The 10455-nt window shown below is 44.6% G+C and overlaps 1 long non-coding RNA gene across 1 annotated transcript; it reads right to left on the bottom strand.

Annotated features, from left to right (window-relative positions):
• Positions 1 to 1656: 1656 nt before the first annotated feature.
• LOC150046901 (uncharacterized) lies at positions 1657 to 8660 on the bottom strand. The gene is made up of 3 exons (XR_016539484.1): positions 8577 to 8660; positions 2749 to 2805; positions 1657 to 1927 (listed from the first exon to the last, which is right to left on the bottom strand). It is a non-coding gene; the product is annotated as an uncharacterized LOC150046901 (long non-coding RNA).
• Positions 8661 to 10455: the final 1795 nt, after the last annotated feature.

Genomic DNA, 10455 nt, shown 5'->3' on the forward strand with positions numbered 1-10455 from the left:
AAGCCAGAAGTGGTAGTGTGGCGCAAGGGGTAGAGTGTTAGCTTTGAGAAAGCTCAAGGACAGTACCCAAGCCCTGAGTTCAAGCCCCAGGACTGGCAAAATAAATTATAAAAAAAACCTTAAATTTGCTTTAAAATACACCAGAAAAAATGAAAAATTTTAGCAACCGAGTGATAATTGTTGGAAATGGGTAATAAATAATATCTACTCTACTTTTCAATATGTTTCAAGGATTTTTTTTAGGTAGGTCATGGGGCTTGAACTTGGCCTGGGTGTTGTTCCTGAGTTCTTCAGATCAAGGCTACAACCCTACCCTTGAACCAAATCCCACTTCCTGTTTTCTAGAGGTTAACTGGAGATAAGATCTCAGGTCCTTTTGTGCCCAGGCTGGCTTTGAACCTTGATCCTCAGATCTCAGCCTCCTGAGTAACTAGGCTTATAGGTGTGTGCCACTGTGCCTAGCAGGTTCCTTTTTTTTTTTAATTCCCAAGAATTCTAAAGTTTGGCAATAAGTACCTGTTCTGTCAAGAGGCATTTGCGAAGTCAGGGATGTTATATTTTCAACAAAGCCAACAGTGAAGGGAAATGGTCAAAAGGTAAGGTTTATGAGCCAGACCCCTTTGGGTACCTTTCCACTACACCCCTATAGGGCAACTCCAACTTTACCGACTGACAATCAGGAACATCAACCACCTGACAAACTGGGGTTGTGTGCCCTTGCTGAGAGAAAACATGAGCCCTTTGTCTCTCTGAGCCTGACATGCAGATATACACAAACAAATTGACATAGGGGAGGACTGCAATGATGGAAACTCCTTTGAACAACTAATTTACAGCTTAGCAAAAAGGAATACCAGGAAGCTAGAATGTATACTGGGAGAGAGAGACAAAAAGAGAGAGATCAGGTGAGTAAATGCAGTCATAACATTCAATGCGCCCATGTGACAATGGAGCAAGGTAACTTGAGGGAGGGGAGGGGATGGAAGAGATGTGGAGAACAATGGAAGGGTGACAAGGACCAAGATACACTATACTTCGGGCCAAGAACGTGGCCTAGTGGTACTGTGCAAGCCTAGCATGCATGAAGCCCAGGGTTCATTCCTCGGTACCATATACACAAGAAAAGCTGCAAGTGGTGCTGTGGCTCAAGTGGTAGAATGCTAGCCTTGAGAAAAAAATGTCCAAGGACAGTGCCCAGGTCCTGAGCTCAAGCCCTAGGACTGGCAAGAAAGAAAAAACAAAAGAAGGGAAACAAGGCTGGGCACAGTGGCTCACGCCTGTAATCCTAGCTACTCAGGAGGCTGAGATCTGAGGATCATGGTTCAAAGCCAGCACAGGCATTAATGTCTCTGAGACTCTTATCTCCAATTAACCACCAGAAAACCAGAAGTGGCCCCCTGGTTCAAGGGATAGGGTAGTCTTGAGCTGGAGAGGTCAGGGACAGTGCCCAGGCCCAGAGTTCAAGCCCCACGACCTACCAAAAAAATAAATAAATAAATAAAGATATACTGAACTCACTACATGACATGGTGAATTAAAACCTCTTTGTACAACTAAGCATATTGATAATAATAATAATAATAATAATAATAATAGTAATACATTAAATGAATCATCTGTGACCAAAAGAACCTTTCTTAGGGGGTAAATGGAAATCCTCCTTTGGAGGCCAGGCAACAGTGGGGGGACTTGCCTACCAATCGCAGTGGTAACAGCAGGGCTGAAAGACCCAGAGCTCCCTGCCTCCAGAGCTCTTTCCTCTGCAGCATCTCCAGGAAATGGGAGGCTGTGGCCCCTATGTCTCCAAGAGTGTCGTCATGCCTAATAAAGAGGCGCCATGCCCACAGTCCTCATTTCCTCAATGTCCTTGCTGGGTGGCAATGGCATGCGAGAACAGCTGATCCCTGCACTCAGGGAAACCTGGAACCTAGTGAAGAAGACAGATGCCGGTCAGACATTGGAGCCTTCCAAGGAGATAAGAGCAATAAGGAAATGAAGCTGGTCAAAGTGGAAGGGTTGCACAGGTCTTCCCTGAACTGAGCTTAGAAGGGTAGAACAGGATCTGATAACAAATGGGAGCTATACAGCTGGAGGGCAAGGAGGCATATACAGCCTGACAGCCGAAAGCTCCAAGAAAGCAGACAGAGCATTCTATGCAAGACCCTGCAGGCAAGCCGGGAATTCTGTTCCATTGAAAATGCAATGGGCCGTTATTAAATCAAGAAGAAATATCCACAAAAAGAAAAACTATAAAGTTGCTTCCATCAGGATCTATATTTTGAGACATTAAGAAGACATGACAAATTTGTGTAGCTAGAATATCCAGGAAATGGAGCTGTGGATTGAAGAAGGGATAAACTTGGGTTTGAGGTTTCGTATTTTTGTTGAAAAAAAATCATGTCTTGTAGAGCAGATGGAGGGGCTGCAAGAAGACAGAATACATATAGTTTGGACCAGTTAAAAGACCATGAGCCAGCTGTGGTAGTGCAAGATTGTCACCCCAGCAGGAGACAGGGGCAGCAGGGTCGTATATTTGAGGCAAGCTTGGATAAGAATGACCAACAAAGACAAAAGGGGCCAAGCCTAAGGAATATTTGGGAGGATGAACATGAAGGAATGTAGGAGAAGGAGGTACTGATGATAGCACTCGGGTTTCTAGCTTGTGCAGTGAGAGGGGAGGCCACTCTCAGACAGGGAGTGCTCTCAGGAAGAACAAAAGACTTAGGCACAAGTGCTATGAATGGTTACCTTGAAGATTCCGTCTTCACCACCTGCTCTGGGCTTCACTCCTGGCATTGCCCATGGCTCCAAAACAAGATACACCACAGTTTGTTTATTAACCAATTCATGAAGAGTAAGAGTTCCATGTGCAAAACAACAGTATACATATAGTTCAAGAAAAACAGCAGCTGTAACCTTAGCGACTCGAGAGGCTGACACTGAGGCTCGTGCTTTGAAGGCCTCTCAGTCAGAAAAGTCCACGAGACCATTATCTGCAATTAACCACCGAAAAACCATGGATGGAGCTGTTGTGGTTCAAGTGGTTACAGCACGAGCCTTGAGCTTCACACACACACACACACACACACACACACACACACACAACTCATGGATAGTGTGTGTGTTTTTTAGTTTGTTTAGGTAATTGTCAGACCCAATTTAGGCATTTGCTAGACATAATGCAGAGCTATCCGGTACGCCCTTTTGCTGGTTTTCACCCAAACAATATTACTATGAAGGCACTGGCTTTTGCAGGTGAACAACAATCCCTCGCACTCCCTTTGTTCTCTTGAAGATGAGCAATTGCAGTAAGTACAATAACAGGTTTATTAACCAGTGTGTTTTGAGGCAGGGTCTGGGTATGTAGCCCACCCAGACTACAGCTGAACTTGGTATCCTCCTACCAGCACCTCCTCTCTCTACAGGAATGCACTACCACACCCAGCTCTCCCTTCTTGTTTTTAAGTCCACATATAAAAATCCTCCATAGCAAAAGAGGAACAGGAGTCCTCTCTGAGCATGAGAGTTATGGATAGTTTAATTTTTCCTCTTGGTTTTATAGGTGTTTTCCTTTTTTAAAAAAAATTGAAGCAAAAATTCACAAAATAATAAAAAAATATTTTCGAATGTACAATTCGGTTGCCTTTTGGTGTAGCCATAATGTTGTGCAACCACTTTTTTCTAATTTCAAAGGTCTTTCATCATTTTGGGAGAACATTCTGTATCCATGAAGAAATACCTCCCCATTCCTCCCTTCCCCCTATCAACCCAGCCCCTGGCAACCACGAGTCACTTTGGTTTCTGTGAAGTTTTCTATTCTGAATATGGCTTCTGGCTTCTTTTTTTTTTTTTACTTAGGATAATGTTTTGGAAATTCATCCAAATTGTAACATAGGTCAATTCCTTTTTGTAATTGAAAAATATTCCATGATATGTGTGTACAAGTTACATCTCTACTCATTAATGGATCTGTAGATTACTTCAACCTTTTGGTGATTATAAACTGTGTTCTATAAATATTTAGGTACACATTTTTCTTTGGATATTACTTTCAATATCCAAAATAGGATATTAAAATAGAAGTAGAATTGCTGAGTGGATGGTTATGATAATTTACCTTTTCAAGTGATCAATAAATTGTTTTCCATTTTCCATTCCATCAGAAATTAATGCTTCCTATTTGTTCACACCTTTGCAAACAGATTATTTTCTGGTTTATTTTGGCCCTTTTTTTGAGGTACTGGAGATTAAATTTAGGGCCTTGTGCCTGTTAAACAGGTGTTCCACCTCTTAAACCACTCCTTCAGCCCCTTTTTGCACTGGTTATCTTTGAGGTTAGGTCTCATTCTGTGCCTGGACCAGCCTGGGCTGCAATTCTCCTACTTTTCCTTCCCCATGTCACTAAGGCTGCCAGGCTCATGGCACTGGGCCTTCATCGTGCACAAAACCTAGCAGATTGAGATAGAGCCTCAAGATTCTTTTTACCTGCCCTGGCCTCAAACTATAATCCTCTGATATCTACCTCCCAAGTAGCTAGAATTACAGGCTGGCTTGAGCCCTCGAGACTGTGTGTGTGTGTGTGCAAGGATTTTCAAAACAATACTAAGAGATGAATGAGGGTGGAGACCACGCCCCAATGGCACTTTATCTTTATGGGAAAGTACAGAAATAGAGACAGTTCAGTTAGCTAATCCCAGGTAGAGAGAGGCTTTGTACAGTGAGGGAGGCAGAGAAGGTGACACAGCTGAAGAGACTGTAGATGGAATATTGCTCATTCCTTTGAGCATTGGAAAGGAAGGTAGGTATCCATGCAAGAGGGTTAATGGACGTTAAGCAAATGTGTGGAGAAATGAGCAGACTAACTGATGGCCAGGTGTAAGTGTGCAGTGGAGCTGGAGGACACACGGAAGAGTATATACGCCAGAGTTTAATGACCCCCAAATAGAACAGTGTAATCTGGGTGGCAAAGAGTAAAGGTGTGGCTTTGGGAGTGGGTGGCCATCGTGAGGGAGAATTTCTCACTCCTCAGGTTCTCAAAAAGGGTGTTACCAGATTATCCCCAGAACTGTTGAAATTTCCCACATGTCAAGGTCCAACTCAAACAAAGGGGAGTGTACAGAAAGAATATAAAGTAGTAAAGCAGGGTTATGGGTTTAGGATCAAAGTTAAAAGATGGGAGCAAAATTCCCAGTGTAAAAAAGGCTTCCAGGGAGCCTGTAAACTTTGGCAAGGGTGTGCTAACACTGGTAACGTCTTGGTAACCAGAAGGTTTGAAGTTCACCACCAGAGAACCCTCAGGAAGCTTTCAGTCGCAAGACGAAAGCACTGGAATGCAGACTATAGGAGCTCAGGGTAAGCCTAATGAAAGGCTGGATTAAAAAGAAAGCCTCGTGCTCTGCCCCTTGAAAGGAAAAACAAAACAAATGAGACTGTGTAAACATATGTAATCCTTCACATGGGTTTAGCAGTCGAATAAATAAATGTATTCTACCTGAAAGACCTGGGAAACCCCAGGTACAGAAATTCACACAAAAAGGGATCCTGGTCAGTTATATTCAGTTTACTGCCGGAAAAGAAGGGGCCTGGGGAGCATGGAATAGTCTGTCATGGCCATACATAGTTTGGACTGACAATAAAATAAGACAAAAAGGATCCCCTTAGAGCTGGGTACGGTGGCTCACGCCTATAATCCTAGCTATTTAGGAGGCTGAGATCTGAGGGTTGCGGTTCAAAGCCAGCCTGGGCACTACAAAGCCGTGAAACTCTTACCTCCAATTAATAACCAGAAAACAGGAAGTGAGCCTGTGGCTCAGGGGTAGGGTAGTAGCCTTGAGCTGAAGAGCTCAGGGACAGGGCCCATGCCCAGAGTTCAAGCCCCACGACAGCCCCCTAAAAAAAAAAAAAAAAAAAGGATCCCCTTGGCATAAACTGGGGTGAGGGCAGGAAATAGAAACATAAGATCAAGAGGGAAAAGAAATAAAGCTTCCAATCTCACCCAATGGAAAATGCATCCTCTAGAGCTAAAAGCCATCTAGTGAAAGTGTGGTGTTAATAGGAACAAATTAAATGTCACCACTAAGAAAGCAAACACATACATCCAGAAGGTAGGGACATTTCATAGCACAATCATTTCTGCAAGTTATTGGCAGCAGAAGGTGGCATTGTTGGGGTAAAGAAGAGGGTGTGATATCTTTCTTGGGGGGTCAGGGCTAGTTGCTGATTATGTGTGAGGGTTTTCTTATCTTTTTTTGGCCAGTCCTGTGGCTTGAAATCAAGGCCTGAATACTATCCCGAGGAATCGAACCTGGGTCTTCGTGCATGCCAGGCAAGCACTCTACCACTAGAAGGGCTCTCGGCCCTTCTTTTCATTTTTTGAGACAAGGTCTCACTATTCGATCCAAGCAGGTCATAAACTCATGATCTTCCTATCTCTGCCTCTCAAGTATTAGGATTACAGGCGTTCGCTCCATGTCAGTGGTAGCAAATTATGTGGTTGGAGATGCATCCTGAGGTGTCTGAGAGGAAGTGACATGATCTCTAGAATTTGCTTTACAACATATAGGCAAAAAAAAAAAAGAAAAACAAGATAGAACAAATATGTCCAAAAACTCTTGATAGTCATTTAATCTAGGTGACATCTATGAATCTTAATATATAATTTTGTTTCTACTTTTATGTATACTTTATATTTTCAGGCGGTAATTCAAAACGCCTTTTGGAGAACACCTGAACTAATCTGGTACGTGTACCAATAGTGTTATTTACGGAAATCCTGCAGCTGTTTTTCTAGAAATGCCTTATTCTTTCTAGCGTGCAAACTCAATAGACACTTTGCCCTATTTCTATTATGAAATGCCAGAGTCAGGAAAAATAAGCCCTTTGTGTCCTGAGATAAACCAGAAATGGTGAGGTCACCTCTTCACTGGCAGCTCCTAAACAAGGATTTCCCGTGGGTGTACACTCGTAAATAAAAGCAGCGTGGCTCCTCATAACACATCCACACAGGAGAACGGAGCTGTTTCTTACTTTGAAGAAATTAATTCAGCAAAATACTAGCTTTTGAAGAAGTTTCTTTTTATTTATTCTTATTTTTTTCCAGTACTGAGGCTTGTTCTCAGGGCCTGGGCACTGCCCCTGAGCTACTTTTGCTCAAGGCTGGCACTCTACCACTTGAGCCACAGCACCGCTTCCGCTTTTTCTGTTTACGTGGTACTGAGGGACTGAATCCAGGGCCTCCTGCGTGCAAGGCAAGCACTCTACCACTAAGCCACACCCCCAGCCTCAGGATTTTCCTTGTTAAAAATACGTAATTATAAGTCGGGTGCTAGTCACTCACGCCTGTCATCCTGTCTACTCAGGAATCTTGAGATCTGAGGATCAAAGCCAACCTGAGCAGGAAAATCTGTGAGACTCCCAATTAACCACCAGAAAACCACAAATAGAGTCCGTAGCTTCAAGTGGTACGCACACACGTACACACACATACACACGTACACACACATACACACGTACACACAATTACACACGTACACACACATACACACGTACACACAATTACACACGTACACACAATTACACACGTACACACATACACACAATTACACACATACACACGTACACACACACACGTACACACACATACACACGTACACACAATTACACACGTACACACAATTACACACGTACACGTACACACAATTACACACGTACACACATACACACAATTACACACAATTACACACATACACACGTACACACACATACACACGTACACACACATACACACGTACACACAATTACACACATACACACGTACACACAATTACACACGTACACACAATTACACACGTACACACAATTACACACGTACACGTACACACAATTACACACGTACACACATACACACGTACACACAATTACACACGTACACACAATTACACACGTACACGTACACACAATTACACACGTACACACATACACACAATTACACACATACACACGTACACACATACACACGTACACACAATTACACAATTACACACAATTACACACGTACACACAATTACACACGTACACGTACACACAATTACACACGTACACACATACACACAATTACACACATACACACAATTACACACATACACACGTACACACATACACACGTACACACAATTACACACGTACACACAATTACACACGTACACGTACACACAATTACACACGTACACACATACACACGTACACACAATTACACACGTACACACATACACACAATTACACACATACACACGTACACACAATTACACACGTACACACACATACACACGTACACACATACACACGTACACACAATTACACACGTACACACATACACACGTACACACATACACACGTACACACAATTACACACGTACACACATACACACGTACACACAGGCACACACATATACACATACACACACGTACACACACGCGCACACACACAGGTACAGACACGCGCACACGCACGCACACGCGCGCGCACACACACGCACACTCACAGGTACACACGTACACACACGCACACAGAAGCTGACCCGCGGCCCGGGGGCGGAGCCCGGCGTCCTCCCTCGCGAGCGCCCCGCGGCACCTTCGCCTTCCGGGGGCCGGGCGGTGCTCGGGGCTCGGGGGCTCCGGGGCTCGCGGGCTCGGGTCGGTGCGGCCCGGGGGCGGAGCCCGGCGTCCTCCCTCGCGAGCGCCCCGCGGCACCTTCGCCTTCCGGGGGCCCGGGACCAGCACCGCCCTCTGGAGGTCAGTTCTGGACTTGGGGATCCGACCCAGCGCTTCCCACGCGGGTGAGCGGGGGTGACAAGGTCCAGGGAGGATCTGCCACCTTCCCGGACGCCTTCTGCAAGAGGAACCGTGACTGAAAACGACGCCGCCACCCAGGCCAGGTCCAGCACGCCCGGAAGAGGGGAACCTCCCCGCCCGAACCCCGAAGACGACGCCGGGCGAGCCCCGAGCCTCTGCGCCTGCGCGCCACGGCCGCGGCGCATGCGTCCTGGGCGGGAAGCCCCTCCGCGGCCAAGCATCTGCGCCTGCGCAGCAGGGAGTCTCTCCTGGCTGCAAGAAGGGTGAATCCACGCGTGGAGGCCTGTTTTCCATTCTTTGTGCGTTCTTTGGGTTCCCTCCAGGCACTCATTAGCTCCTGACTGCAAAGCAACTGTGAGTCATGTAAGGAATTTTAAGCTGGTTTGGAAATGGCCTCTGCCAATAAGGGTGGTTTTTTCCAATCCCACCTCAGGTGTGTTCTCCCTCCTTTCACTTTATAGAGAGCCTTCCAAATTAAAGTTGAGTAATAGTTTATGTCAATAGGGACAGTGCCACTCCATATATTACATGCATACGTTCTAGGGACATTTGCACAGACTATTTTGAAGTGTGAACCATCAATGGATAAATGGATGCAATTCCCCTCAGGGGAGAAGAACCTGGATGGCTGAAGGATAGGCTAGGAAAAGAGGGTTGCTTTGTATCATTTGGAGTTTGTTCAAATGTCCATGTACCTATGGTTCAACTGTCACAGTGCAGACACCAAGGAAATTTGAAAATTTAGAGGGCCGAGCAGAATTCTGATGTCTGGGGTCGCAAGGACCTCTTGCTTGCTAGGCAGGCACTCTGTTGGCAATACTGGGTAGAATTGTCTGTATGTGGGAAGCTAAAAGTTGGAGTACAAAACCAAGCCTTCCTGTCTACTTGTGGGTAGAGAGCTTTGGGGCAGGCGGTCTGAAGAAGATGGGCATTTGGGGAATTTTTTTTCTGCCATAGTAGCATACAGGAAACTGATGTCCTTCTTATTTCAACCATTGTATATTCATTTGAGATTTTCCAAAACGATAGAGTTATGTGAGCTCAGGGAACTCCCACATAAATTTGAAAGGAGACATTTAATGTTTATTTTTATAAAGATGATTAATTGGGTATGACTGGCAGGGTTAAGCTTGCATATACTTTTCTAATTAAGAATATTTCTCTTGGTGAGAAATCTCCAAACTGGTTATGGTATAGTCTCAACCATCCTTGTAAAATAACTTCTGGTCTGCTCCTCTAAGGGAAGTGGAGGGCAAAACTAAACAGCTAACTGTGCCCAAGAGGATTTCGGACAAAAACATTCAAGCTAAAGAAGATCTAGGGGCTGGGATGTAGCTCAGTGACAAAGTGCTTGCCTAGCAAGTGTAACGTCCTGGGCTCAATCCCCAGGACCCCCCCCCCAAAAAAAAGAGAAAAAAGACAACAAAAAATAGAGTTTAAAGAAGATCTAGGACAAGATAAACCACTTCCACATTGTTCTCCAATAAATAAACTACATCTAGGGAAAAATAGGCATTTTATTCCCAGAAGTTGGGTTATCTGAAAGTTAAAAGTTAAAGGTCACAAGATACACTTTGTTCCTCAAAGTAAGGCTTGTATGTAGAT

This window comes from Megascapheus bottae, chromosome 24 (assembly GCF_031878675.1).
Source record: "Megascapheus bottae isolate mThoBot1 chromosome 24, mThoBot2.hap1, whole genome shotgun sequence".
Lineage (NCBI taxonomy): Eukaryota > Metazoa > Chordata > Mammalia > Rodentia > Geomyidae > Megascapheus > Megascapheus bottae.